The sequence below is a fragment of the Pleurodeles waltl genome, chromosome 6 (genome assembly GCF_031143425.1).
Source record: "Pleurodeles waltl isolate 20211129_DDA chromosome 6, aPleWal1.hap1.20221129, whole genome shotgun sequence".
Classification (NCBI taxonomy): domain Eukaryota; kingdom Metazoa; phylum Chordata; class Amphibia; order Caudata; family Salamandridae; genus Pleurodeles; species Pleurodeles waltl.
The window spans coordinates 1,635,145,786-1,635,173,331 of NC_090445.1; positions in this window are offsets into that span (position 1 = coordinate 1,635,145,786).

Sequence of the window (27,546 nt, forward strand, 5' to 3'; positions counted from 1 at the left end):
ACTCAGGGGAAGTGTCCAGCCCACTGGCCGACTCCAGTCCACGCAGCCCATCACCCGAGTCCTCTAGCTCTCCTTCCTCTAGAGCTCGTTGGTACTCCTGCTCCTCTAGTACCCGGAGAGCACGCCTCCTTGAATGCAGTCGTTGCTCAATCCGCGGAGTCGACAATACCTCCGCCGAAGTCGGAGATCGGCGCCGATCTTCCGAAGCCACCGACGCCGCATCCGGCGCCACAGGTAACTTCGGCGCCGACTGAAGAGCAGATGAAACGGATGGACCCACCGGAGTCACAGGCCGAAATCTCGACGTCGACGGGATGGGAATCCCTGGGGCCAATCCCTCCGAAGCCATCGGAGCGGCCACCGGCGCCGACACTGGCGCCGAGCCCACGTTCCCAAACGGGAGAAAGGGCATAAAGGGTGCCGGCCGAAGAGGCGCAGGATCACCCAAAGAAAAGGCCAAAGGCCCAGCCGGAGCACCCCCTGGAGCCATCTGCTGGAAGATGGCATACATCGCATTCAAGAATGCGGAACTATCGGCTCCAGGGGTGGGAAAAGCCGGATACTGGGGTGCCTGACTCGGAGGCGACCCGACGCCGGCCTCGGCGTCTGCGCCGGAGAAAACACTTGAGGCTCCAATACCTCAATCACCGACGCCTGTCCAGGCGAAGTTGGAGACGCCGGAGAGAGCAACGGCGTCGAAGGATGCGGCGTCACCGTGGGGCTGATCTCCCATGTCCTCCGGCGCCGATCCGGAGACCTGGAACGAGCCTCCCTTGAATGACGCCGAGATTCTCTACGGCGCCGGGAGTCTCGATGACGCCGATGTTTTGGAGAAGACTTTTTCTTATGATGCTTCTCCTTTGACTTGGCCATAAACAGCTTCGCCTCGCGTTCTTTAAGGGCCTTCGGATTCATGTGCTGACACGAATCACAAGTCGAGACGTCGTGGTCGGAGCTCAAACACCAAAGGCAATCGGAATGAGGATCCGTCACCGACATCTTGCCTCCACACTCACGACAAGGCTTAAATCCAGACTTTCTCTGTGACATTATTTCCACAGAGAAAGAGTACGCAGCAAGATGAACGAGTTACTTACCTTCGGTAACGACTTTTCTGGTGGATACATTAGCTACCTGTGGATTCCTCACCTCATGAATACTCCCATGGCGCCAGCATTCGACGGAAATCTTCTTACTAGTCTCTGCACGTCGACGAGGACGTCACTGTCTCGCACGCGACGCCGTCTGACGTCATACAGGCAATAAGAGGTCCTCGACGACGTGCAGACGTCAGTACCAATCATTTTTTACGTGCATGAGAACAACCAGGCAATGCAATGAAAGAGCAAGGCAACATCCATTATATTGTAAAATACACCACATTGTATGAATAACTGTAAATCTTTTTATGTACATATATATATATATATATAAAACTCTCTCTTTTAAAATATATACACACACCAAGTATATACATAAAGATATATACACATATATATATACAAATATATTATATATATACATCTATTGCACCCTCAAGGACCAAGAGGAGCGCACTCAAGGATTACTTGGCAAGACCATAAAGGCAACGGGGAAGCGGGTGGGACCGTGAGGAATCCACAGGTAGCTAATGTATCCACCAGAAAAGTCGTTACCGAAGGTAAGTAACTCGTTCTTCTGATGGATACAACTACCTGTGGATTCCTCACCTCATGAATAGAGTCCCAAAGCAGTACCACGCCCGGCGGTGGGTGCCTAAATGGTCAAACCAAGAAATCCTGCAGCACTGACCGTGCAAAATGGCCGTCCCTTCTAACCTCAGAATCTAAACAGTAATGTTTTGCAAAAGTGTGAAGGGACGACCAAGTTGCGGCCTTGCAGATGTCGACCACAGGAACACCTCTGGCTAAGGCCGAAGTGGCCGACTTAGCTCTGGTGGAATGAGCTCTAATGCCCTCAGGAGGATCCTTCTTTGCCAAAGAGTAACATATTTTAATGCAAAGAACAACCCACCTGGATAGTGTTCTCTTGTGGACTGCCTTTCCTCTCCTCTTGCCCACGTATCCAATAAACAGCTGATCCTCCAGCCTGAAATCCCTTGTTCTATCGATAAAGAAGCTCAACGCTCTCTTTGGGTCCAGACGGTGCAGTCTTTCTTCCTCTTTGGAAGGATGAGGCGGAGGATAGAACGTGGACAAAGTAATTGCCTGGGCCAAATGGAAGGGTGAAACAACCTTCGGGAGGAAAGCAGCCTTGGTCCTCAACACCACCTTATCCCCATAAAAAGTTGTATAAGGGGGTTTTACTGATAAGGCCTGCAACTCACTCACTCTCCTTGCTGATGTTATAGCTATCAGGAAGACTGTTTTTAAAACCAAATACCTCAAGGGGCAAGAATGCATAGGTTCAAAAGGGGACCCCATAAGGAAAGTCAGGACTAAGGACAAATCCCATTGCGGCATAACGAATGGCTTTGGAGGATATTGATTTAGAAGACCTTTCAAGAATCTGATAACAATAGGGGATTTAAATAAAGATGGTTGGTCTGGAAGACATATGAAGGCTGACAAGGCCGATAAATAACCTTTAATGGTAGCCACTGCACAACCTTTTTGCGCCAGAGATAGAGCAAAAGACAAAATGTCCGATAGATGAGCATGTAAGGGATCAATCTGCCTCTCTCCACACCACGCAACAAATTTAGACCACCTATTAGCGTAGATAGATTTAGTGGAGTGTCGCCTGGCCGCTAATATAACATCCACTACCTCAGGCGGGAGAGAGAAGGAACTCAGGTTGCCCCGTTCAATCTCCAGGCATGTAGGTGCAGACTCTGGAGGTTGGGGTGTAGAACCTGCCCCTGCGACTGCGAGAGGAGGTCTGCCCTGAAAGGGAGACGGAGCGGCGGGCACGTTGAGAGTTGGAGAAGATCGGAGTACCACACCCTCCTTGGCCAATCCGGAGCTATTAAGATTACTAGAGCCCGGTCTTGGCGAATCTTCCTCAATACTCGAGGAATCAAGGGTATGGGAGGAAACGCGTAAAACAACTGGCCGCACCAGGTCATTTGAAACGCGTCCCCCAACGCTTCCTGCATCGGATACTGAAGGCTGCAGAACAACGGACAATGCGCGTTCTCTCGAGTGGCGAACAGATCTACCCGAGGAAACCCCCACTTCTGGAAGATTAAACGGACTTGATCTGGATGGAGACGCCACTCGTGGTCTGCCGAGAAGTGGCGACTGAGACTGTCCGCACGCACGTTCAAAACTCCGGCCAGATGGTTTGCTATCAAGCAAATCCGATGGTCCTTTGCCCAGGACCATAGTCGAAGAGCTTCTCTGCAGAGAAGGTACGACCCCACTCCTCCCTGCTTGTTTATGTACCACATCGTGGTAGTATTGTCCGTTAGGACCTGTACCGACTGACCACGAAGGGAAGGGAGGAAGGCCTTGAGAGCCAGACGTACAGCCCGTAACTCTAACAGATTGATGTGAAAAATCTGTTCCTCTGGAGACCAAAGACCTTTGATCTCCAGATCCCCCAGATGAGCTCCCCACCCTAGAGTGGAAGCATCCGTTATGACTGTTGTCACTGGTGGCGACTGCTGGAACGGCTTTCCTTGTGAAAGATTGTTGCTTGCAATCCACCACTTCAAATCCACAGCAGCATCTCTGGAGATCTTGACAGTACCCTCTAGATCCCCTCTGTGTTGAGACCACTGCCTTCGGAGGCACCACTGAAGAGCCCTCATGTGCCAGCGAGCATGCGTGACCAACAGAATGCAGGAGGCAAAAAGACCGAGCAGACGAAGGACCTTGAGGACTGGAACTACCGCTCCATTTCGAAACATTGGAACCAAATCCTGAATATCTTGAATCCGCTGAGGCGGAGGAAAGGCCCGACCCAATGTTGTATCCAGTACTGCCCCTATGAACAGGAGGCGCTGAGAGGGCTCTAGGTGAGATTTGGGCTCGTTCACCGAAAAGCCCAGGTCGAACAACAACTGGGTTGTTGACTGCAGATGACGCAACACAAGCTCCGGGGACTTGGCTTTGATTAACCAATCGTCCAAGTAAGGGAATACTGCTATCCCCTTCCTTCTGAGCTCTGCCGCAACCACCGACATCACCTCCGTGAAGACTTGAGGTGCTGAAGTAAGACCAAACGGAAGGACCGCAAACTGGTAGTGTTGCGATCCCACCACAAACCGGAGATACTTCCTGTGTGACTTGAGTATCGGGATATGAAAGTAAGCATCCTGCAAGTCGACAGACACCATCCAGTCTTCCATGTTCAACGCCAAAAGCACCTGTGCTAGGGTCAGCATCTTGAACTTTTCCTGCTTGAGGAACCAATTCAAGATCCTCAGGTCCAGAATTGGTCTCAAACGACCATCCTTCTTGGGAATCAGGAAATACCTTGAGTAAACTCCTTGACCCCTTTCCTGCTCCGGGACCAACTCCACCGCGCCCTTTAAAAGGAGGACTTCTACCTCCTGTTCTAGCAACAGGAGGTGTTCTTGTGAACAATACGAAGGGCGGGGCGGGATGAGGGGCGGAAACTCCCGAAAGGGAAGGGTGTAGCCTTTTCCCACAACACTGAGAACCCAAGTGTCCGACGTAACAGTCTCCCATTTGGTGAGAAAATGCTGTAATCTTCCCCCTACAGGAGAGGAGTGAGTGGGAAATGGTGGAAGCCTAAGGCTGCTTCCCCTGCTGCACCCCGCCAGAGGATGAGGAAGAGGCAGAGTGCTGCTGAGAAGCTCCCCTGGTGCGGACCCTACCCCTCCCCCTAAAAGATCTATAGGGATGGGAAGAGGCAGGTTGCTGATATCTTCCCCGAAAGGAAGAGGAGGAAGAGCCACGCCCAAATCCACGAAACCTCCTGAAGAATCTGCAAGAGGCCGTGGAAGAAGGAGCTTGGAGTCCCAGCGACTTAGCCGTGGCCCTGCTCTCCTTAAACCGTTCCAAGGCCGAATCAGCCTTAGCCCCAAACAGTTTGTCCCCATCAAACGGGAGATCCAACAATGTGGACTGTACATCTGTCGAAAAGCCCGAGTTACGGAGCCAGGCCTGTCTCCTTTCCACCACAGTTGTGCCCATTGCTCTGGCTACCGAGTCAGTGGTATCCAGTCCCGTCTGGATAATTTGGGTCGCAGCAGCCTGGGCATCAGAGACAAGATCCAAAAGACCCTGGGGAAGCTCTGTAAACGAAGAGGAGATGTCATCCATCAGAGCATGAATATACCTCCCCAGGATACAGGTTGCATTGGTGGCTTTTAATGCCAGACTGCAGGACGAAAAAATCTTCTTCGACTGCGCCTCCAGCTTTTTTGAGTCTCTGTCCCCAGGCACCGTCGGAAAAGAACCAGGCGCTGACTTGGACGAACAGGAGGCCTGCACAACCAAGCTCTCCGGCGTAGGGTGCCTAGATAGGAAACCAGGATCAGTTGGAGCCGTCCGATACCTCCTGGCCACGGCTCTGTGAACTGCTGGGGAAGATGCCGGCTTCTTCCACACCTCTAAAACCGGATCCAGCAGAGCGTCATTAAAAGGTAATAGAGGCTCCGCCGCGGCTGAGGCCGGATGCAACACCTCTGTCAAAAGGTTTTGTTTCGCCTCCACCACCGGCAAAGGCAGGTCCAAAAAACTAGCTGCCTTCCGTACCACTGTATGAAAGGAAGCAGCTTCCTCGGTATATTCCCCCGGGGACGAAAGGTCCCACTCAGGGGAAGTGTCCAGCCCACTGGCCGACTCCAGTCCACGCAGCCCATCACCCGAGTCCTCTAGCTCTCCTTCCTCTAGAGCTCGTTGGTACTCCTGCTCCTCTAGTACCCGGAGAGCACGCCTCCTTGAATGCAGTCGTTGCTCAATCCGCGGAGTCGACAATACCTCCGCCGAAGTCGGAGATCGGCGCCGATCTTCCGAAGCCACCGACGCCGCATCCGGCGCCACAGGTAACTTCGGCGCCGACTGAAGAGCAGATGAAACGGATGGACCCACAGGAGTCACAGGCCGAAATCTCGACGTCGACGGGATGGGAATCCCTGGGGCCAATCCCTCCGAAGCCATCGGAGCGGCCACCGGCGCCGACACTGGCGCCGAGCCCACGTTCCCAAACGGGAGAAAGGGCATAAAGGGTGCCAGCCGAAGAGGCGCAGGATCACCCAAAGAAAAGGCCAAAGGCCCAGCCGGAGCACCCCCTGGAGCCATCTGCTGGAAGATGGCATACATCGCATTCAAGAATGCGGAACTATCGGCTCCAGGGGTGGGAAAAGCCGGATACTGGGGTGCCTGACTCGGAGGCGACCCCGACGCCGGCCTCGGCGTCTGCGCCGGAGAAAACACTTGAGGCTCCAATACCTCAATCACCGACGCCTGTCCAGGCGAAGTTGGAGACGCCGGAGAGAGCAACGGCGTCGAAGGATGCGGCATCACCGTGGGGCTGATCTCCCATGTCCTCCGGCGCCGATCCGGAGACCTGGAACGAGCCTCCCTTGAATGACGCCGAGATTCTCTACGGCGCCGGGAGTCTCGATGACGCCGATGTTTTGGAGAAGACTTTTTCTTATGATGCTTCTCCTTTGACTTGGCCATAAACAGCTTTGCCTCGCGTTCTTTAAGGGCCTTCGGATTCATGTGCTGACACGAATCACAAGTCGAGACGTCGTGGTCGGAGCTCAAACACCAAAGGCAATCGGAATGAGGATCCGTCACCGACATCTTGCCTCCACACTCACGACAAGGCTTAAATCCAGACTTTCTCTGCGACATTATTTCCACAGAGAAAGAGTACGCAGCAAGATATACACTGTAACCGCAAGAGTAACAGTTGCTCCCTCGAAGATAACCGTTTCGAATGCACGGAAAAAAGGGAACTGACGTCTGCACGTCGTCGAGGACCTCTTATTGCCTGTATGACGTCAGACGGCGTCGCGTGCGAGACAGTGACGTCCTCGTCGACGTGCAGAGACTAGTAAGAAGATTTCCGTCGAATGCTGGCGCCATGGGAGTATTCATGAGGTGAGGAATCCACAGGTAGTTGTATCCATCAGAAATACACTGTAACCGCAAGAGTAACAGTTGCTCCCTCGAAGATAACCGTTTCGAATGCACGGAAAAAAGGGAACTGACGTCTGCACGTCGTCGAGGACCTCTTATTGCCTGTATGACGTCAGACGGCGTCGCGTGCGAGACAGTGACGTCCTCGTCGACGTGCAGAGACTAGTAAGAAGATTTCCGTCGAATGCTGGCGCCATGGGAGTATTCATGAGGTGAGGAATCCACAGGTAGTTGTATCCATCAGAACATGTTTTACCATTCACACAAATAAGTGCTGCAGACTTTTACTAATCATTGCACAACCTATTAGCAAATCTGAGCCCTAAATGTTATAACTCTGATGCAGTGCTTATGCAAGACAGAATGCAGAAGGTCTCACTGGATATGTGCTTCTAGGGGTGTATTACAGATAGGATGCACCAGGGCACTTGAGCTGCCACTTCATCTTTCCCTGTGCAGGTTGCACCTGCCTGCACTTCGAAATAGGGGAGACCGAGATCCCTCTACAGGTGGGTCAAGCGAGTAGCTCACTCACTTTCAGGAGGGTCCATGGAATCCCCTTATCCTCATCCAAACCACTGCCTTCACGGGGGTGCACTGAGTGCACCACTTTTTTGGAGTGCACAGGCAGCATGCTTCTGAAAGGCCTCTATGCCTCCGTCCCAGCATCCACAATATGGCACTGCTGTAGAGGCGAAGTGTTTTCTTGATTTGCAATGCCCCGTACAACTAAGCGAACACCCTCTATTTGTGCACTGGCGCTCCTTGTATAACAGAAGGGGCCGGACAGCGTCTGTGGCTGCTTCTGTAATAATGCAATGCCCTGGAAGTGCAAATAAAAATGATGCACATGTACACTGACAGAATGAAGGCTGTTTCAAAATTTTTGTTTCAGCCTCTTTCATTTCAGCTATGTACATTGATGGTAACCGAGCTAAGAGAAACAGAATTTCTCTAAGACCTCAGAAGGAAAATGAACAAGTGCAGACAGTAGTTGGTACACAGATTTCCTCCGAAGCAGTCAAGGAAATTTCTATCAGTCCATGTATTGGTTTGTACAGAGAAACTCTATCTTTTGTTGTCATGCCATCCCTCAGTTACGCGGGGGTTAAATGCCTTCCCTGTCTTCAGCGAATTGGTCCCTACTGCAGTACTAAGGCATTTTCACTTTTTCACAATTCTGTCCGGCTCATTCTAATAATTTAGGGACTATTGGTCACTGCACAAAGTCAAGAGGGACTACCAACCTTACCATTGATGGTACTTGTTCTGGAAGCTTACCAAAGGTATGTTGAAGTTTTAAAACAATTGTCAGTCTTGTTTTTTACTTCTCATATGGAATTAGAATGTGGTACACAAACTCTTCCAGTTGCAAAATATACTTATGACCATATATTCATTCCCTTTAAAAAAGAAAAAGAGACACTAAAGGACCAGAAACAATACTTTACAAAATGGATTGGTCCATGTCTCCATTAGGGAAATCAGTTTTCTGGTCCCTGTGAAAGCAGTTGGCCTGCAACCCTTTAATGAGTACCATGGGTTGAACAAGGTCACAATTAATGTGCCCATCATTTATGACATCTTAGTCTGTTCGAGGAAGGAGCCTTTACCAAACTAGACCTTCAGGGGGTTTGGGCTTACCACTTTTTATTTATCAAACAGTGACACAAATGGAAGACTGCCACTTCGGCATTATAAATATCAAGTGATGCCTTTTGCCGGCGCAAGTGGTGTGTATGGTTCAAAGAAGACTATAGCCTTATGTTAATTGCTCTGGACCACTACAATCAAGAAAACTCATAACTTCCTATGAGTTATTAATTCTTGTCAGCAATTCAATGAATACTTTGCTCATATAACATGTTACATCTAGGCATGGGCAATTTATACTATGCAAACATAATTCATGTAATTTCAGGAATTTTGTGTTACGATTGTTATGCAAAAACTTCATCGTATGTTGCTTAATTATGCCACTGTTTGTGGCAAAATTATAGCACAGGAACGCAGGGACAATACAAATAACCAGAAAATGAGTAACTCTTTTTCATGACAACTGTGTATTGTTGTATAAGAAGTTGATACAAAGACACATTTTTCCCTAACATAAAGCACAACATGATGAATTTTATGCAATGATATGCAATTTTGTGTACTGTTCCTGAAATTGTACTGTATATGAAAGTAAGTCCACAAATTTTGCACTTAGATACTTACTGCCCGTTATGCTGACTATGTAGGGCAGCAATGAAGGGACTCCACTTCTGCCTGCCTTGGGAAAGTAGTTGGTATATCAAATCCTTCTAAAAGTTAGATTGTGAATACTATTGCATCAGACAGAACAGCAGGAGCTGTTTTACTGCAGGAACAAGAAAATGATCATATGGAGCATCCACTATTTTCTCTATTGTATGTTCTATTTTCACACACAATTATTTGGTATTGAAGAAGGAACCTCTAGCCATGTAACACACCTGTGCTGGGAGGTTTTATCTGTTTGTAAAGACTACAAAAGCATTTCTAATAAGAAATGATTACCAACATTTGCAGATTATTAAATAAATCCTGTATTGAAATATTTGCACAACATGATTTTCAAATCCCCTGTATTACAGGGTCATAACTATAGTAGCTGATGCCCTATCAATATGATTTCCCAAACAAACTTTCCACATAGTGTTGTCACTTTTTTTTCTCACCCAGACTTTGGCATTATACTTTGTATTTACAAAGGGTTAAAGAAGTTAGAGGGGTTGTTTAGAAAACCCACATTGACAACCCAACAGAATCTATCGGCCAGATTTGCAAAGCCCTTAGAGCCACCTTGCCCACATTAGCATAATTTTTTTAAGCTAATGTGGCATTAGGTTGCCAAAAACGCAGCGCCACATTCCCAAATTGGCGCAATGCATGCAATGTTTCACTTTGTAAACCCTTGCACCACATTATGCCACATTATGCCATAATGTATGCACGGGGGTTTCCTACGTTAGGAGGACCAGAAAAATGGCACAGTGGAATCAATGAGATTCCCCAGCACCATTTCTAACATAATTTTTAATGCCTGCCTAAGGCAGGTGTTAAAATGATTCTCCCATTGTTTTCAATGGGCCTCCTGTCACTCTGCAGGATTACCGTTAATATTTTTGGTGCTAATCCTGCAGAGTACCAAACTAGCATCAAGATTTATGACATTAGTTCCCTAATGTGCGCCATGGTGCGTCGCACACATGGTGACATTAGAGCGGTGTAATGGGGTGCAAGAAAAGTGGCTCATCATGGTATGATGTGCCACATTTCATAGATTTGCCTCTGTATCTTTTACAGCAAGAGCTCTTTATCCCTACACCTAATTTACAGGAACAACTGTTAAAATGTTTCCATGACTCTGCTGTAGCAGGTCAGACAAGGTCAAAATCCATCCTTAAAATGGTCCTTTGATCTTTGGGTATTCTTAGGTACATGCAGACATGTTAAACTATGTGCAAGCATGTCACGCGTGTGCTCAAGGAGAGTAAATCCATATAAGGGCCTGCATTAGAGTTTGCCTGACATGGTACTTTGTCACAAATGCAGGGTGTGGGGTCAATATTTGTTTTTTTTCTGTCATCAGTTTATTACAGATATTTTTCTTCTTCATGGCCTTTCGCAATCTTAAATTGTGATAGAGGAACAGAATATCTCTTAAGGTTCTTAAAGTGCTTTGTGGATCATTAAGGAGAAAACAAACATTTTCCTCAGGATATCATCCGCAGTCCAATTGACAAATGGAGAGGATAATCCAGAATCTTGGATGACATCTGTAGTAATATAAACCTACATAACCGGTAATCATAGTTGGCCTTAGCTGAGTACTTGTATATAACTACTACTGATTCTACAATCAAGGTGTCTCTATTCTTTTATCATCACTGTCTTCATCCACTCATGTTTCCAGACATTCCTCGACTATATCCTTTGGTTTTGCCTGCTTCTGGTTTCCTGGAGCATCCTAAAGAACAGAGGCAACTTGTCAGATGCAACTTTTCGCAAGCCAGAAAATAATGAAAGATTCACATGATAAGCACAGAACACCGACTCTAGATGTGCATGTTGATTATGAATTTTTAAAAATAATTTCCTTTCATCTCGACAGTAATCAAAATAATCCAGTTGCCTTTCAACTTCATCTTCATTTTATGTTACTCTATGTTATGCTGTGTTATGTTATGCTATGTTATGTTATGCTATGCTATGTTTTATATCTAGTGCATTTTTAGATCAAATGATCACCCGTGAGAGTGTGAAAGCTTCACCTTGAGGGCAGGGAGGGTTAGTGGAAGGGCCAGGTCTTCAGCTTCTTGCGATACTCGAGAAGTGAGGAGGAGGTTCTGATGTGGAGTAACAGGTCATTCCACACTTTAATAGTGATGTGAGAGTAGGCACAACCTCTTGCTCTGTTACTGTGCATCTGTGGGGATTGTGTGGATTGAAGTATAGATGAGCAAAGGTTTCTAGAAAGATGGTGGAAGGAGGTGTGATTGTTCATACAAGCAGGGCCTCTGTTGTACAGCGCACTGAATATGTGAGTGGGGAGTTTGAAATGGGCCAGGGTGTGTATTTGGAGCCAGTGGAGCTCCCTGAGGTGTGGAGTGATATGCATCCTGTTGAACAGGTTGACAGTGATCCTGGCTGCTTCATTCTTAATGGTCTGGAGTCTATGGTGAGCTGTTTGATGATTGTGATATATGGAGAAATCCTGTAGTCCAAATTGCTGGTGACGAGGGCATGGAAGACAGTTTCTTGGACATGGATATGAAGAATGAAAGGGACTCAGAAGGTGGCAGAGACTATGAGTGTTACAAGGACTGAGTGACAGGGATGAGGAGAGTGACAGAGACGTGATTGTGAAAGAGGTTGGGAAAGTGACAGCAGTCAAGTGGTGGCAGAGTTTATGACGTGGCAGAATCCAACAGGTAGTGAGAGGATGCTGGCTAATAGTCTAACCACTGGCATTTGCTCTGAGTGGCATTCCATTCCATCGTTTTTTCACCCACTGATTTTCATAACAGTCTCCTGCCTAGAAAGGCACATTGGTTGAACAATGCAATGGTTACAATGCTACCTAGAATGACTGCCACCAGTTAGACTATTTGCAAGCATCTGTCCCATCACTTTTTTATATTTGATGCAACATAAAGTTCTGTGTGACAAAACATGTGCCCAGACGTGGTTCCAGTGCTCGCTGTGACACAACATCCAAGCTATAGCTCACATAATGAGGCTTAATAAGTCCAAAACCAGCCTGGAACTCCTTGTGTTCCTTTGTAGAGGAGACCTCGCCTGGCAGTTCCCATGATGAGCAGGGCCAGTAATGATTTACCTAAATTGGTCCTCTGTCTAGAGTGGCACAGTGGGCGGAGAATAAAGGGTTTGAATGTTCCAGGGTGATTGTCAGTGGTTAGACTACTTGCAAGTTTTCCTCCCATCACTTTTTGTGTGTTTGAGGATCTGGAAGAGGGAGAGGGAGAGTGGCTGGGATCGACAAGTGTGACCAGTACTGGGGAATGGTGCAGGGTCTGGAAAGTGACAGGAGACAGGAAAATGGCAAATGTTGTGAAGCTGAAAGGAATGGAAGCGTGACATAGACAAGAAGGATGAACAAAACTACAAGTGATGCATTTACTATAACTAAGACAATGGCCCTCATTGCGACTTTGGCGGTGTTTTCCTAAGACCGCTAAAGCCGCGGATGCGACTGGTTTCGGAATTCCACTCAAAACCAGATGGAATTCCATCCCCAGTCATCCTGGTGGTTGGCAGTTTCACCGCCGGCACCACCACACCAAAAGGACGCGGCATGCCGTATTACGACCCATAATATGGCATGGCGGTGTCCTGATGGCAGGGCACTGCCGGCAGTGAAGCGCCGGGACCCATACCCCCCGGATGACCTCCTCAACGCATGAGGTAAGTGGATCATCCGATAGGGGAGGGTGTGTGTGTGCATGTGTGTGTGTGTCAGTGCGTGTGTGAATGTTGTGAATGCAGGGAGAGGGGAGGTGTTAGTGGGTGCGTGTCTGCTTGTGTGAGTGATTGTGGATGGGATGAGGGGGTGTATGAGTGTTTTGTGGATTGGGAGTGGGGGTTGTGTGTGTGTAAGTGGATGGGGGTGACTGCATGTGTGAGTGATTGAGCGCATGACTGTGATTGAGTGGATGGAAGGGGTGAGTGCCTGTATGCGGTGCAGGGGGGAGGGGAGAGTGAATTTATGTATGCGCTGGAGGGGTAAGGGGGTATGAATGTATGTATATGCTGGGGGAGGGGGAGTGAATGTATGTATGTGCTGGAGGGGGGAGGGGGTGTGAATGTATGTATGCGCCCGAGGGGGAAGGGGGTATAAATGTATGTATACGCTGGGGGGAGGGGGAGTGAATGTATGTATGTGCTGGAGGGGGGAGGGTGTGTGAATGTATGTATGTGCTGGAGGGGGAAGTGAATGCGCGCATGAGTGTGGTCCTTGTGTATGTATGTTAGTGTGAATGGGGGTGTATGACGCGAGTGCGTGGGTGAGTGGGGGTGTGTTTGTTTGTGTGTGGGAGTATGTCGGTGCATGTGTGCGGGTACGTGGACGTGTGTGCTGGAGTATCTTGGCAACAGGAATCCAGATTCCTGTCAGTAGGATCCAAGACCGACAGCTTTTTCTGGCGGTGCAACCGCCAGAAAATGCTGGCGGTATTCTGCAGCATAATACTGCAAGCGGTATTACACCGTCCGCCAGGCGGAGGTGATCACCTCCAGCTCAGCGGACCACGGAAAATCAGCGGGACGGGCAGAGTATCGGCGGTTTGGCTAAGGCCAAACCACTAAAACTCGTGATTTGGCGGTCTTCACCATTGGCCTGTCGGTGGTGAGACCGCCACTGCGGCGGGTCGTAATGAGGGCCAATGTCTTTGAGTTTGAATTGTCACCTGCATCCTAGCCCAGCTGCCATGGCTGCATCGAAAAACTGCAGTCAAAAATGCCAAGCCAGAGGGGGCAACTGCCCCTCCTATTAAATCTGTCACGGATGCCCAGGAAACACCTCAATAACACCTGTAAAAGACAGCCACTACTTTAGAGGGATGGGCGGCTGAGCTGTAATGGTTACGAGCCATTGATGCCCAGCTATGGGCCATTAAAGTTTAAATCCAGCTCCTTTGGTTAGGGAGGTCAGTGTATGGGAATAGCTTTGGCTCCAAAGCACTTGGCCTGCCCCAGTAACCACAGAGTACCCAATGCTATAAACATTTCTTTCCTTTAATCTATAGTTGCTGAAATTCCTCACAGTGCCTGGCATTCCTCAAAGGTTTCAAGAGTTTAGAGAAATGAGACTTTTTGAAAGAACAACAGAAGGAGATTGAACAGCGGGAGCTGGGATCTGTAAAGTGTTTGAACCAGTGAGAGGGACAGTAGGCCTTGGAGCTTGATTCATTCTTTAAAACAATTGTGTTAACCTTCAGAAGGGTATTAGCCGGGAGAGGGCTTCTCCTTCAAGCTTCTCCTGAGCTCGCGGACAGCCCCAGGGATGCATCCTTCTTTTGCTGCTGTCCAATATCTTTTTGCTGCTAGAGCTTTGAGGCTATGAGAATTGATCTGTCGTGGCTTCGAAGTGCTCTAACTTCAGGAATAAGCAGCTTTGTAAATGTGATGTGAAGAAAAGCCTTTTGAGTTAGGCTTGTGGACACGAATAGGAGCAGTAGCTAGTTTCCCCTGTCACTTTGCCCCTAGTCAAGGGCAAATGATTTAATGGGACCCTTGGGTCCTCTCCTGATATGCGATGAGCCAGTCTGTCACTCATAGAAGCCATCAAGGAAAGGTTCCACTCACCCAGATGCCCTTAAACAGGATAATTCGATTCAACGAAAAGTATCTTTCATACACAATGAATAGATAAATGTGAGCAGGTGAGGCGTGTAGCAAGACTTGAAAAAAGTAATTCGCTGGGTCATTTTACAGACAATGGAGCCTGGCACAGCATGACATGGACAGCTGAAGAGGATAAGTAATTATTACTAGGGAGATAGCTATGAATTTGTTTTGCAAGTACATTGGCACTGGAACCCACTAGTGTGAAGGGCCTGCTGCACCCTAGGACCTACTGCACCCTGGTTTTGGCTACCTTCTACTTCCCAACCGAAAACAGAGGCATGCATTAGGGCCTATGGCACTTTTGTACACCATTGGTAGTGAAGATGACCCATAGCCTATGCATTGCATAGCTACAAAAGTCACAAATTCAGGTCTGATTTAGAGTTTGGCAGATGTGTTCCTCCGTCACAAATGTGACAAATACTTTGTGCATCTTTTTACAAGTGCAAAATATCCTATGTTACTTGTAATAAGGCAGATAGGTTATCCATCTTGTTTGCGTTGGAGTAACCTGCCTGCCAAACTCTGAATCAGATTCTTTGTCTTTTTGTTAAATGTGTTATGGTATCTTCATTAAAGTACACTCATTACTTGATCTCAGCTTTATCAAGTCCACATAGAAGAATAACCAATTGTATAAACATCTCATGGAATCCTATAAACTGCACGCTAAGATGTCATCCAGGGGTTGTTCATTCACGTTGAGGTAGTATAAGACTGTGGGGGTGATTCTAACCCTGGCGGTCGGTGATAAAGCGGCGGCCAACCCGCCAACAGGCTGGCGGTCCATAAAATGGAATTCTGACCCTGGCGGGAACCGCCAACACAGCCCGCCACATTAACACTCCGCCCGCCACGGCGGTACAGACAAACAGCGCGGCGGTCACCGCCAACAGACAGGCGGCAGACAATGTACCGCCCACAGTATCATAACTCACCAATCCGCCACCTTTTCCGGGGCGGGAGCCCCGCCGAAAAAAACACGGCGGAAACAGACTGCGAACGGGAAAACGCTCACCTCTACGCACTCCACGAGGAAGGAGGACAGCATGGAACCCGAATTAAACATCCTACCTGCTCTCGTCTACCTGCTCATCTACCACGAGTACGAACGCCGGCGCAGACGACAACGGTGAGTACTGCACCTACGACACACGGGAGGGGGGAGGAGGAAAGCTTACGGCACACACATATGCGACCCCCACCCCCCTAAACTATGTACACACCAATGCAGAGCAACAAGTCACAGTGATACCACCCAAACTCCCCTGAAAAATGCAAAGACATAATTAAATTCTGAATAAAAATTTATGTACAAAAGAGGCTCTGAAAAGTATTGGTCAACTAGCCAAAAAATCAATATCAAAATAATTCTATATACAGTGCAATGGATAACCGAGGCAATTAGTCCTGCACATCAAAAGAAAATCGAAGTGTCCGTGGGCCAAAGTGTAACAACACAAGGGCAAAGCCCACACAGGAGACCTGAGTCCTTTGGAGAGAACACTGCAGGGGCATCTGATGAAAAAACTACAGGCACCTCAGGGGGAAGGGAAGGCGGGGGCACCACAGCCACATGAGTCCACGACGCCAGATCCACGAAGGGGCCACCGTGCCTACTGTGCCATCCTGGGGAGTGCAAAGCCACAGTCTCTCAAGTCTCTACAGTAGGTGGGTTGCCCACTGTGCCATCCTGGGGAGTGCAAAGCCACAGTCCATCAGGTGGATTACAGTCTCCACTGGTCAAGGAGGAGGCATGGTGGGCACAGTGAACCGTTAACAGTGCATGCAGGAAGGGCCCAGCGGAGCAGTGCTTGAGACGGCGGGGCCCAGCGGAGCGGTGCTTGACAGGAAGGGCCCAGCGGAGCGGTGCTTGAGACGGCGGGGCCCAGCGGAGCAGTGCTTGACAGGAAGGGCCCAGCGGAGCGGTGCTTGAGACGGCGGGGCCCAGCGGAGCGGTGCTTGAGACGGCGGGGCCCAGCGGAGCGGTGCTTGACAGGAAGGGCCCAGCGGAGCAGTGCCTGAGACGGCGGGGCCCAGCGGAGCGGTGCTTGACAGGAAGGGCCCAGCGGAGCGGTGCTTGACAGGAAGGGCCAAGCGGAGCGGTGCCTGACAGGAAGGGCCCAGCGGAGCGGTGCTTGAGACGGCGGGGCCCAGCGGAGCAGTGCTTGACAGGAAGGGCCCAGCAGAGCGGTGCTTGAGACGGCGGGGCCCAGCGGAGCGGTGCTTGACAGGAAGGGCCCAGCGGAGCGGTGCCTGAGACGGCGGGGCCCAGCGGAGCGGTGCTTGACAGGAAGGGCCCAGCGGAGCGGTGCTTGACAGGAAGGGCCCAGCGGAGCGGTGCCTGACAGGAAGGGCCCAGCGGAGCGGTGCCTGAGACGGCGGGGCCCAGCGGAGCGGTGCTTGACAGGAAGGGCCCAGCGGAGCGGTGCTTGAGACGGCGGGGCCCAGCGGAGCGGTGCTTGACAGGAAGGGCCCAGCGGAGCGGTGCCTGACAGGAAGGGCCCAGCAGAGCGGTGCCTGAGACGGCGGGGCCCAGCGGAGCGGTGCTTGACAGGAAGGGCCCAGCGGAGCGCTGGCTGACAAGAAGGGCCCAGCGGAGCGGTGCCTGAGACGGCGGGGCCCAGCGGAGCTGTGCTTGACAGGAAGGGCCCAGCGGAGCGGTGCTTGAGACGGCGGGGCCCAGCGGAGCGGTGCTTGAGACGGCGGGGCCCAGCGGAGCGGTGCTTGACAGGAAGGGCCCAGCAGAGTGGTGCCTGAGACGGCGGGCCCAGCGGAGCGGTGCTTGACAGGAAGGGCCCAGCGGAGCGGTGCTTGACAGGAAGGGCCCTGTTCAGCGGTGCTCTTCTGCACGGCGGGGCCCTGTTCAGCGGTGCTCTTCTGCACGGCGGGGCCCTGTTCAGCGGTGCTCTTCTGCACGGCGGGCCCTGTTCAGCGGTGCTCTTCTGCACGGCGGGGCCCTGTTCAGCGGTGCTCTTCAGCACGGCGGGGCCCTGTTCAGCGGTGCTCTTCTGCACGGCGGGCCCTGTTCAGCGGTGCTCTTCTGCACGGCGGGGCCCTGTTCAGCGGTGCTCTTCTGCACGGCGGGGCCCTCTTCAGCGGTGCTCTTCTGCACGGCGGGGCCCTGTTCAGCGGTGCTCGTCCAGTAAGTCAAGGGAGCCAGACCTGGCCTGGACTCCCTGCTCAGTCGCCCTCCGACCGTGCTGTTGCTGGACCCTTCGGTGACGGAGTCCTGGGCCCTTTGGTGTCCTCCCTAACACCCGGGATGGGGCTTGTGGGCCCCTCCTGCTCCGCGCTCCTGCTGGCTGACTTCTCCGCCCTGCTGCCCTTTCGCTCCTTAGATGGGGCTCTCGGGCCCTTGCCTCCCCTAGATGTTGTGGCTGGTGAAGTGGACGAACTTTGCTCCTTGGGGGCAGCCGTGTCAGTCCTCTCACAGCGGCCCTTTAGTTTCCTGGTCCTCTTGCCTGAGGGGGGGCTGGCTGTCCCCTTGCTGCTGATTGAAGTGTCACTGCTGGCAAAGGGTGGACTCCAGAACCCATGCACCACAGTGACACTCGAAGCTGGGCTGGTGGTGGCTGAGGTGCTCTTGGGACTCTTTGCAGATGGAGGGGGTGGGTCAGGGGAGGGAAAGAGGTTAAGATTAGCGAGGAAAAGTTTTTTAGGACCAAGGTAAAGGGTAGGAGAAGTGGTGATGGGAGAGGAGGAAGAGGATGTGGTTGTAGGAGAGTCAGGTGTGCTGTCTTTGGGTGCAGGTGCTTGTGCTGGAGGCTGTCGTGAGGTGGATGGCTGTTGGGTGGGTGTCTGCCTGCGTTTGTGTGTCTTGGAAGAGGGGGTGACAGACACAGTGGGAGAGGACACAGGGGACGTGTAAATGGTAGTGGGGGTGGTGACTGCACGTGTGCGGACTGTACTGGAGGGTGTGCTGGTGATGGAAGCACTGGCTGATGGTGGTGTGCCTGCAGGTGTGAGTGTAGACATCACAGGGAGGGAGGAGGGAGACGAGGAGGAGGGGGACACAGAGGTGGTAGTGACTGTTGGAATGTCTGCATCTGGGTGTTGCTTGCGTGAATGCTTGTGGGTTCTGTGGTGCTTGTGTCTGGATGAGCTGCCCTTGGGTGTTGAGGTGTGTGCAGGCTGGTCTGATGGTGTGGATGGGATAGGCTGAGGAACAGGAGACAGAGACAGGGTGGAGGCAGTCAGAAGAGGGAGGCTGGAAACAGGGACAATGGCTGCCGTCAGTGCTGAGGCCAGAGCATTGAACGATCGTTGATGGGCAGCCTGACCCGAATGAATGCCCTCCAGGTAGGCATTGCTCCGATGCACCTCCCTTTCTACCCCCTGGATGGCATTCAAAAGGGTAGTCTGCCCAACAATGATGGTCTGAAGGAGGTCAATGACCTCCTCACTGAGGGCAGCAGGGGTGACAAAGGGCAGGGGCTGAGGTGCCTGGGGCGAAGGAGACGCCCGCCTTCCTGGGCGAGCGGGCACGGAGCGTAGGCTGAGGGGCTGCTGGGAGGGCGGGCTGGTGCGCTGGGTGGCGGCTGTACCTGTAGAGGCGGGGGGCCCGGATGTTGCCGCCACCGCTAGGGAGCTCCCATCCGAGGATGTGTCGGTGTCACTGGTGTCACCACCGGTCCCCGTTGTGGTGCTCCCCTCGCCCTCCGGATCACTGGTGCCCTTGGTGTCTGTTCCTGGGCCCACCGGGGCCTTGTGACTTGCAGCTCCCTCGTGCTCCGATGCCAATTCTCCTCCGCCTGATGATGCTAATGCACACATGCACAAGAAGATGAAGAAGAAGGGTGGGGGGAGAAAAACGAAGACCAGATTGAGTGCATGCAATGTCAACACCGTTGGCGAAGAGGACAGACACAGGAGCCTCATGCACTAAGCCGCGCATTCAGGGTACACTACTCAGTACTTCTGACTAGGACAACAGGTCTAGAGATGACAAACGCGCACATGTGTGATGCTGGACCATCGATAGCTGTACTTGTCACCCTACAGAGGTGGGGGCCGGGAGCACAGGGCCATGCCTAAAGGAGAGGACTACACTACAGAAAGCGCCCTGGCCTAATGTCACCCACAACCCTCCTCCCCCACCCAGACGCCTCCACTGCGCAGAGAGATAGCAGAATGTGCTGATACTCACCCCCTTGTGTCTGCTGTGATGTCCTCAAGCGCCCATCCAAATCAGGGTAGGCCACCGCCAGGATCCGGGACATCAGGGGGGTCAGGGTACGACTGGCACCCCTCCTAGGTTGGGAGGCCATCCCCAGCAGTGACTCGGCGGTCTTCCTGGTCCCGCGGCGGATGTCCTCCCACCTCTTGCGGCAGTGGGTGCCCCGTCTGACGTGGACCCCCAGGGCCCAGACTTCCTTGGCGATGGCACGCCAAATGTCCACTTTCTGATGGGCGCTGACCTATTTGACATGTACAGGGTGGGAAGGAAAAATTCATCAATTTTCTGCATGTTAGATGTGATTGGCCCCCCCTCCCCAACCTTGCCATATGGCACATGCTCTCATCTGTCGTGCGTTGCACTCCTCATTCGCCCCCCACCCCACCAACTTACATCCACCCCACTCCACACAGGCATAGCCCTTTCAATGTGCACCCAGTGTACTTACCTGTTGGTCTGGAGGACCGTAGAGTAACGCATACTGGGGGAGGACCCCATCCACAAGTTTCTCCAACTCCTCAGACGTGAAGGCAGGGGCCCTTTCCCCAGTCGCAGCAGCCATTGTCACTTCCAGACCGAGGTCACAGCAGCACTTGCAGTATAGGTCCTCTCCTGTGGATGATCAGGTCTCGAGTGATTAAGCAGATAGAAAATGGCGGTCACGCCCGCGGCGGTGCGTACCGCGGCGGTGCGTACCGCGACCGCCGGCGCACCTCGTCATTGGCTCCTGAAACCCATAGGCTTCAATGTTAGCCAATGCGGCTTCGTATAGCGGTCTTTGACCGCCTACCGCCGCGGTGTGCCACGCCAGCGCATTGACCTCACATCCCATTGTCCCACTTCACAGGTCAGGCAGCCGCCATTTCAAGGGCCCACATGGCATAATTTGTACTGCGTCACACAGGCCTAGGCCTTGCATTGCCACACATACACGCCTTTCAATACATAGATAATTGTGTGCTCGGCATGCTGTGGTGAACGTACCTGTGATTTGCTTGACTCTGTGCTCCATGTTGTCCTTCCTAGGCACCGTCCGCTGGGACTTGCGAGGAGAAGGATGAATCCTCGCGTGTACCGACCGCTGGTGGACCTGTCGACAATGGAAGAACGCCATATCATACTACGATACCGACTTGACCGAGCCACTATACATGAACTGTGTGCCCAGCTGGAGCCAGCCCTGATGTCCCCCATCCGCCAACCCACAGGAATTCCCCCTCTAGTGCAGGTTCTGTCAGTCCTCCATTTTTTGGCAAGTGGCTCATTCCAGACAACAGTGGCCATGTCATCTGGAATGTCTCAGCCTATGTTTTCAAAAATGTTGTCTAGAGTGTTGTCTGCCCTGACGAAACACATGCGGAGCTACATTGTATTCCCTGAGGAGGTTGATTTGGCCACTGTGAAGGGTGATTTTTATGCCCTTGGACATATCCCCAACATAATTGGTGCCATTGATGGGACCCATGTGGCTTTAGTACCCCCAAAAGACGATGAGCAGGTGTACAGAAACAGGAAAAGTTACCATTCTATGAACGTTCAGGTGGTCTGTTTGGCTGACCAGTACATCTCCCATGTGAATGCCAAGTTCCCTGGGTCAGTGCATGACGCGTATGTGATGCGTAATAGCAGCATCCCTTATGTGATGGAACAGCTACAGAGACAACGTGTGTGGCTAATTGGTGACTCTGGTTACCCCAACCTGCCTTGGCTATTGATCCCAGTGAGGAATCCCCGGACCAGGGCAGAGGAACGGTACAATGAGGCCCATGGGTGAACTAGGAGGATCATAGAAAGAACCTTTGGCCTCCTGAAGGCCAGGTTTAGGTGCCTGCATATGACAGGGGGATCCCTGATGTACTCACCAAAGAAGGTGTGCCAGATCATCGTGGCCTGCTATATGCTTCACAATCTGGCATTGCGACGTCAGGTGCCTTTCCTGCAGGAGGATGGTCCAGATGGTGGTGTTGAAGCAGCTGTGGAGCCTGCGGAGAGTGAAGAGGAGGAAGACGAAGAGGACGACCCAGACAACAGGGACAGAGTTATCCAACAGTATTTTCAGTAGCACACAGGTAAGAATCACCCACGCCATTTAACATTTACTGAAAGCCCCCTGCATCTTTACTTTGTGTATTTCCCCCCAGTTCTTTTAAACTGATGTTTGATTTTCCCTTCCCTTTTCAGTGCTGTATGACCCACTGCGTGACTTCTGCTTGGTTAGCCCATGGACTAATGCTTATTGACATCGGTATGTTGTCATCACAAAAATAACAGAACATTATTGATCAGTAATGTGTTATACATTTGTAAATAATACAGGCTGACTCCTGAATGATTTCAGTGCAATGAGTGATTTATTTTTAGTGCTAGATATTGGTACATGATATTAAAACGGTGATGGGTGAGGGTGGAGTTATGTCCATGGCAGAGCCCAGTTCTCAGTTTCACAGGTGCATTTTCCATATGCCTGTGGAAGGATGGAGCAGGGGCAGTTCAAGGTTGGACAGGGTGACACTGTGGGACAGTGGGATGACATCAGGGGGTATCTTATTCTGGCGGGGGTCTTGGCATCCTACTCTGTCTTCCTGTGAGATCTCAGGTTCCTCTTGCGGGGTGGTTGTTCTTCAGCAGGAGGTGGGGTTCTGGTGGGCCGTCGTTCTGTGGGGGCCTCCTGACCACTAGCGCCGGCGGAGGTGGTAGGCTGTTCCTGGCTAGTGACAGGGGCCCTTTGTGGTGCCACATGGTCCCGCAATGTGGTTTCTATCCGGTTGAGGGCCTGGACTATGGTCCCCATAGCGGTAGCGATGTTCCTGAGTTCATTGCTGAACCCCATGTACCGTTCCTCCTGCTGTGCCTGGATCTCGGTGAACCTGGCCAGTACCGTCGCCATCGTCTCCTGGGAGTGATGGTATGCTCCCATGATGGTGGTGAGGGCCTCTTGGAGAGTGGGTTCCCTGGGCCTGTCCTCCCCCCCCTGTCGCACAGCAGCCCTCCCAGTTGCCCTGTTTCCCCGGGCCTCTGTCCCCTGGACGGTGTGCCCACTACCACTGCCCCCAGGTCCCTGTTGTTGTTGGGGTGTTGGGTCAGCCTGGGTGCCCTGTAGTGGCAGACACACCGCTGATTGACGCGTCCGCGAGACAGAGGCATGGGCCCGCTGGGTGGGAGCTGTGCTGGTGTTCCCAGAGGGGGTTGGGTCTGCTGTGGCCTGTGTCTGTGTGTGGGGAACCGACTGTCCAGAGGTCCCCGATGGTCCGGGCTGGTCATCAGGTTCTAGGTCGACAGAGCTGCTGTCCTCACTGGGGGCCTGTTCTGGGGGTGGGATGGACAAATCTGGACCCTCCGTGGCGGTGTGTTGGCGTTCGGGCCCTGCAGGGGTAAAGGAGTATGGTTATTGTTTCTGTGTGTGCCATGGCGTGCATTTTGAGTGCCCTTGTCCCCCAGTGCTGGCATTCCCTTGTGGGAGGTGTTGTGAGGGTGGTGGGGGGGGGGGTGTATGGGTATGTGCAATGGTCATGCTTTGGTGGTGGCTGTCTATGGTTTGTGTTGGCATTCAGGGGTTGGTGTTATTTAGGGTGGGTTGTGCTGGTGAGACATTGGCAGGGAGGTTGTGTGCTGGGGGGTTGAGATTGGGGGTGAGGGGGGGGGTTGGCATGCTGGTGGTTGGGGGGGGGTGAAGTAGTTGAGATTCGACTTACCAGAGTCCATTCCTCCGTGTACTCCAGCGAGGCCATCAGGATGCAGGATGTTTACTACCTCTTGCTCCCATGCTGTGAATTGGGGTGGAGTGGGTGGGGGTCCGCCGCCAGTCTTCTGCACAGCGATGTTGTGTCGCGACACCATCGAGCGCACCTTCCCCCGTAGGTCGTTCCATCGCTTTCTGATATCTTCCCGATTTCTGGGATGCTGTCCCACAGCGTTGACCCTGTCTACGATCCTTTGCCATAGCTCAGCCTTCCTTGCTATAGTGGTGTGCTGCACCTGTGTGCCGAAGAGCTGGGGCTCAACCCTTATAATTTCCTCCACCATGACCCTGAGTTCTTGGTCCGAGAACCTGGGGTGTCTTTGGGGTGCCATGGGGTGGTGTGGATGAGGTGTGGGGTGGTGTTTGTGGTGATGTGCGTGGTGATATGTGGTGATGTGTGCGTAAATGTGGTGTGGGTGATGAAGTTGGGTTCCTGTGTGTGTTGGGGTTTTCGATTGCTGTGCTTGCTCTCTCTATCTCTATCTCTATCGCCTTCTCTCCGATTTCCAACTAGTGGGGGTTTGTGGGTGATGTGGGTGTGTGTTTTATAGTTGATTGGATGTGTGGGAGTGTTGTTTGTATGTGTGTCAGGTGTGTGTATTTCAAATTGTCCAATGTGGCTGTGTTTTGGAGCTGTGTGTGTATTTTGAGCGCGGCGGTGTGTACCGCCAATGGAATACCGCGGTTGAAAGACCGCCGCGTGGATTCGTGGGTCAGAATGGCATGGGCGTGTTTGTGTTGGCGTGACGGTGGAGGTTTGGTCATCTCCAGTTTTCCGCGGCCCGCTGATGAGGCGGCCTTCCTTGGATGTCGGATTTTTGGCGGTTTCACAGTTGGTGGTCAGAATGACCGTGGCGGTTTACCGCGGCCGCGGCGGTAGAATGGCGGACTTCTAACCGGCGGTAAGGGCCTTTTACCGCCGAGGTCAGAATGACCCCCTGTATGTCTGACATCGCAAAAAAAACACAAACAAGAAAATAAAAATATAAATACACCTGAAAATAAATATATAAACATAAATCAATAAAACAATACATTACCAAATTAATACATAAAATACGAAAAATGGACACATAAATAACAATGCATAAATAAATCAACAATAAGTAGATCAAAAATAAATAAATCAAACTATAAATAAATACATAATTGGATAATTCACTATGTACATAACTAAAGAAAATGGATAAAATACTGCATAATTAAACTGCTTGATAAATAAAAAATGTAAATATGATTAAGAAAGTATGTATCTGTTTTCTGTTAAATGTACACACTTGTGGACTGGGACAACAACCTGAGTTCAATGAGAGCTATCCATGGTCGAAACCTCTGGCGTTATTCTGTGCATATCTATTTAAGTCACAATATTGATGATACTGTAAATACACATAACCTGCGCATCAGTTATAGAACCTGCATACTCTCAGAGGTCACAACTTCCAACCTAGACAGGATGAGTTTCCTCTTGATTGGGTCAATTTAGATCGAGCAAGCAACCAATCTAATTGTCTCTCAAACAAAAGGGATACAGGGTCTGATTTGGAGTTTGGCAGACAGAGTACTCAGTCTTAAACACAATGGAGTACCCTGTCCAACAAACCCTCAGTCTGCCCGCCTCATTTTGAGTCAGGCAGACCATAGGTATTCCACTGACAGAGTCCCTGTTGGCTCTAACAAAAGAAAATTTACTGAGTAGGGACCATCACAGAAAGGACTTTATATCATCCGCCTGATTTAGGGTGGACAGTGTAAAGTACGTTTTTTTTTCCTGAGTATCATTGCTAGAATAAACATGTGGGTAAGGGACTGGGAAAAACAGTAATGAGCCTATACTCTTGGAAAAAACTCCCAGCTTTAGAGACCACTGGTTTGTTTTTCGAAAACAAACTCACATATTTGTAGTTTCTTTTTGATGAACAAAGATCTTTTGAAATGTCTGATGGCAGGCCATTATGACTAATGGTACCATCCATCAAACCTCCCTACATTGGAAGGAACCACCATGGCGGTGGTTCCTGTCAATGTAAAGAGTTGCAGACAACTCTAAATTTAGTGGTTGGAGGTCACTCATGATGGCAGACGTATTTTCCTATCGGGTCCCCCTCGGCCAAACTTTAAATCGGGCACTTAGGGGGTCATTGCAACCCTGGCGGTCGGTGTTAAAGCGGCGGCCAACCCGCCAACAGGCAGGCGGTAAAAAAAATGGAATTAGGACCCTGACGGGAACCGCCAACACAGCCCGCCACTTTAACACTCCGACCGCCACGGCGGGACAAACAAACAGCGCAGCGGTCACCGCCAACAGATAGGTGGCAGACAATGTACCGCCCACACTATCACGAACCACCAATCCGCAACCTTTTCCGGGGCGGGAGCCCCGCCGATAAAAACACGGCGGAAACAGACTACGCACGGGAAAACGCTCACCTCTATACACTCCACGAGGAATCTGGACAGCATGGAACCCGAATTAAACATCCTACCAGCTATTGTCTACCTGCTCCTCTACCAGGATCACGAACGCCGGCGCAGACGACAACGGTGAGTACTGCACCTACGACACAGGGGAGGGGGGAGGAGAAAAGGTTACGGGCACACACATACGCGACACCTCCCCCCCCCCCCCAAATCCCTACACACCAATGCAGAGCAACAAGTCAGAGTGACACCCCCCAAACCCCCCGGAATGATGCAAAGACAAAATAAAATGATCATTAAAATTGAAGTATATTATAGCATATTTGAAGTTAAGTGAAATATGAAATATATAAATAAAATATATTACAACATGAACAATATATACATAGCCCAAACGTCCGGCACATATTGGCTACCTTCCATTGTTCATGGGCCAATGTGCATAAACACATGGGCAAAGCCCACACACGAGACCCGATTCCATTGGAGAGAACACTGCTGGGGCATCAGATAATAAAACCACAGGCACCTCAGGGGGAAGGGAAGGGGGGCACCTCAGCCACATGAGCCCACGACGCCAGATCCACGAGGGGCCTCCATGCCCACTGTACCATCCTGAGGAGTGCAAAGCCACAGTCTCTTAAGTCTCTACAGTGGGTGGATTGCCCACTGTACCATCCTGGGGAGTGCAAAGCCACAGTCCATCAGGTGGATTACAGACTCCACTGGTTATGGAGGAGGCATGTTGGCCAGAGTGCTTTGTGAAGCCCTGCCCGACACAGATCCGGCCCTGCCAATGGGCCAGCGGTGCTTGAGATGAAGGGCCCAGCGGAGCGGTGCTTGAGATGAAGGGCCCAGCGGAGCGGTGCTTGACAGGAAGGGCCCAGCGGAGCAGTTCAGAGACGGCGGTGCCCAGCGGAGCGGTGCTTGACAGGAAGGGCCCAGCGAAGCAGTTCAGAGACGGCGGTGCCCAGCAGAGCGGTGCTTGACAGGAAGAGCCCAGCGGAGCGGTGCTTGAGATGAAGGGCCCAGCGGAGCGGTGCTTGACAGGAAGGGCCCAGCGGAGCGGTGCTTGAGATGAAGGGCCCAGCGGAGCGGTGCTTGACAGGAAGGGCCCAGCGGAGCGGTGCTTGACAGGAAGGGCCCAGCGGAGCGGTGCTTGAGATGAAGGGCCCAGCGGAGCGGTGCTTGAGATGAAGGGCCCAGCGGAGCGGTGCTTGAGATGAAGGGCCCAGCGGAGCGGTGCTTGA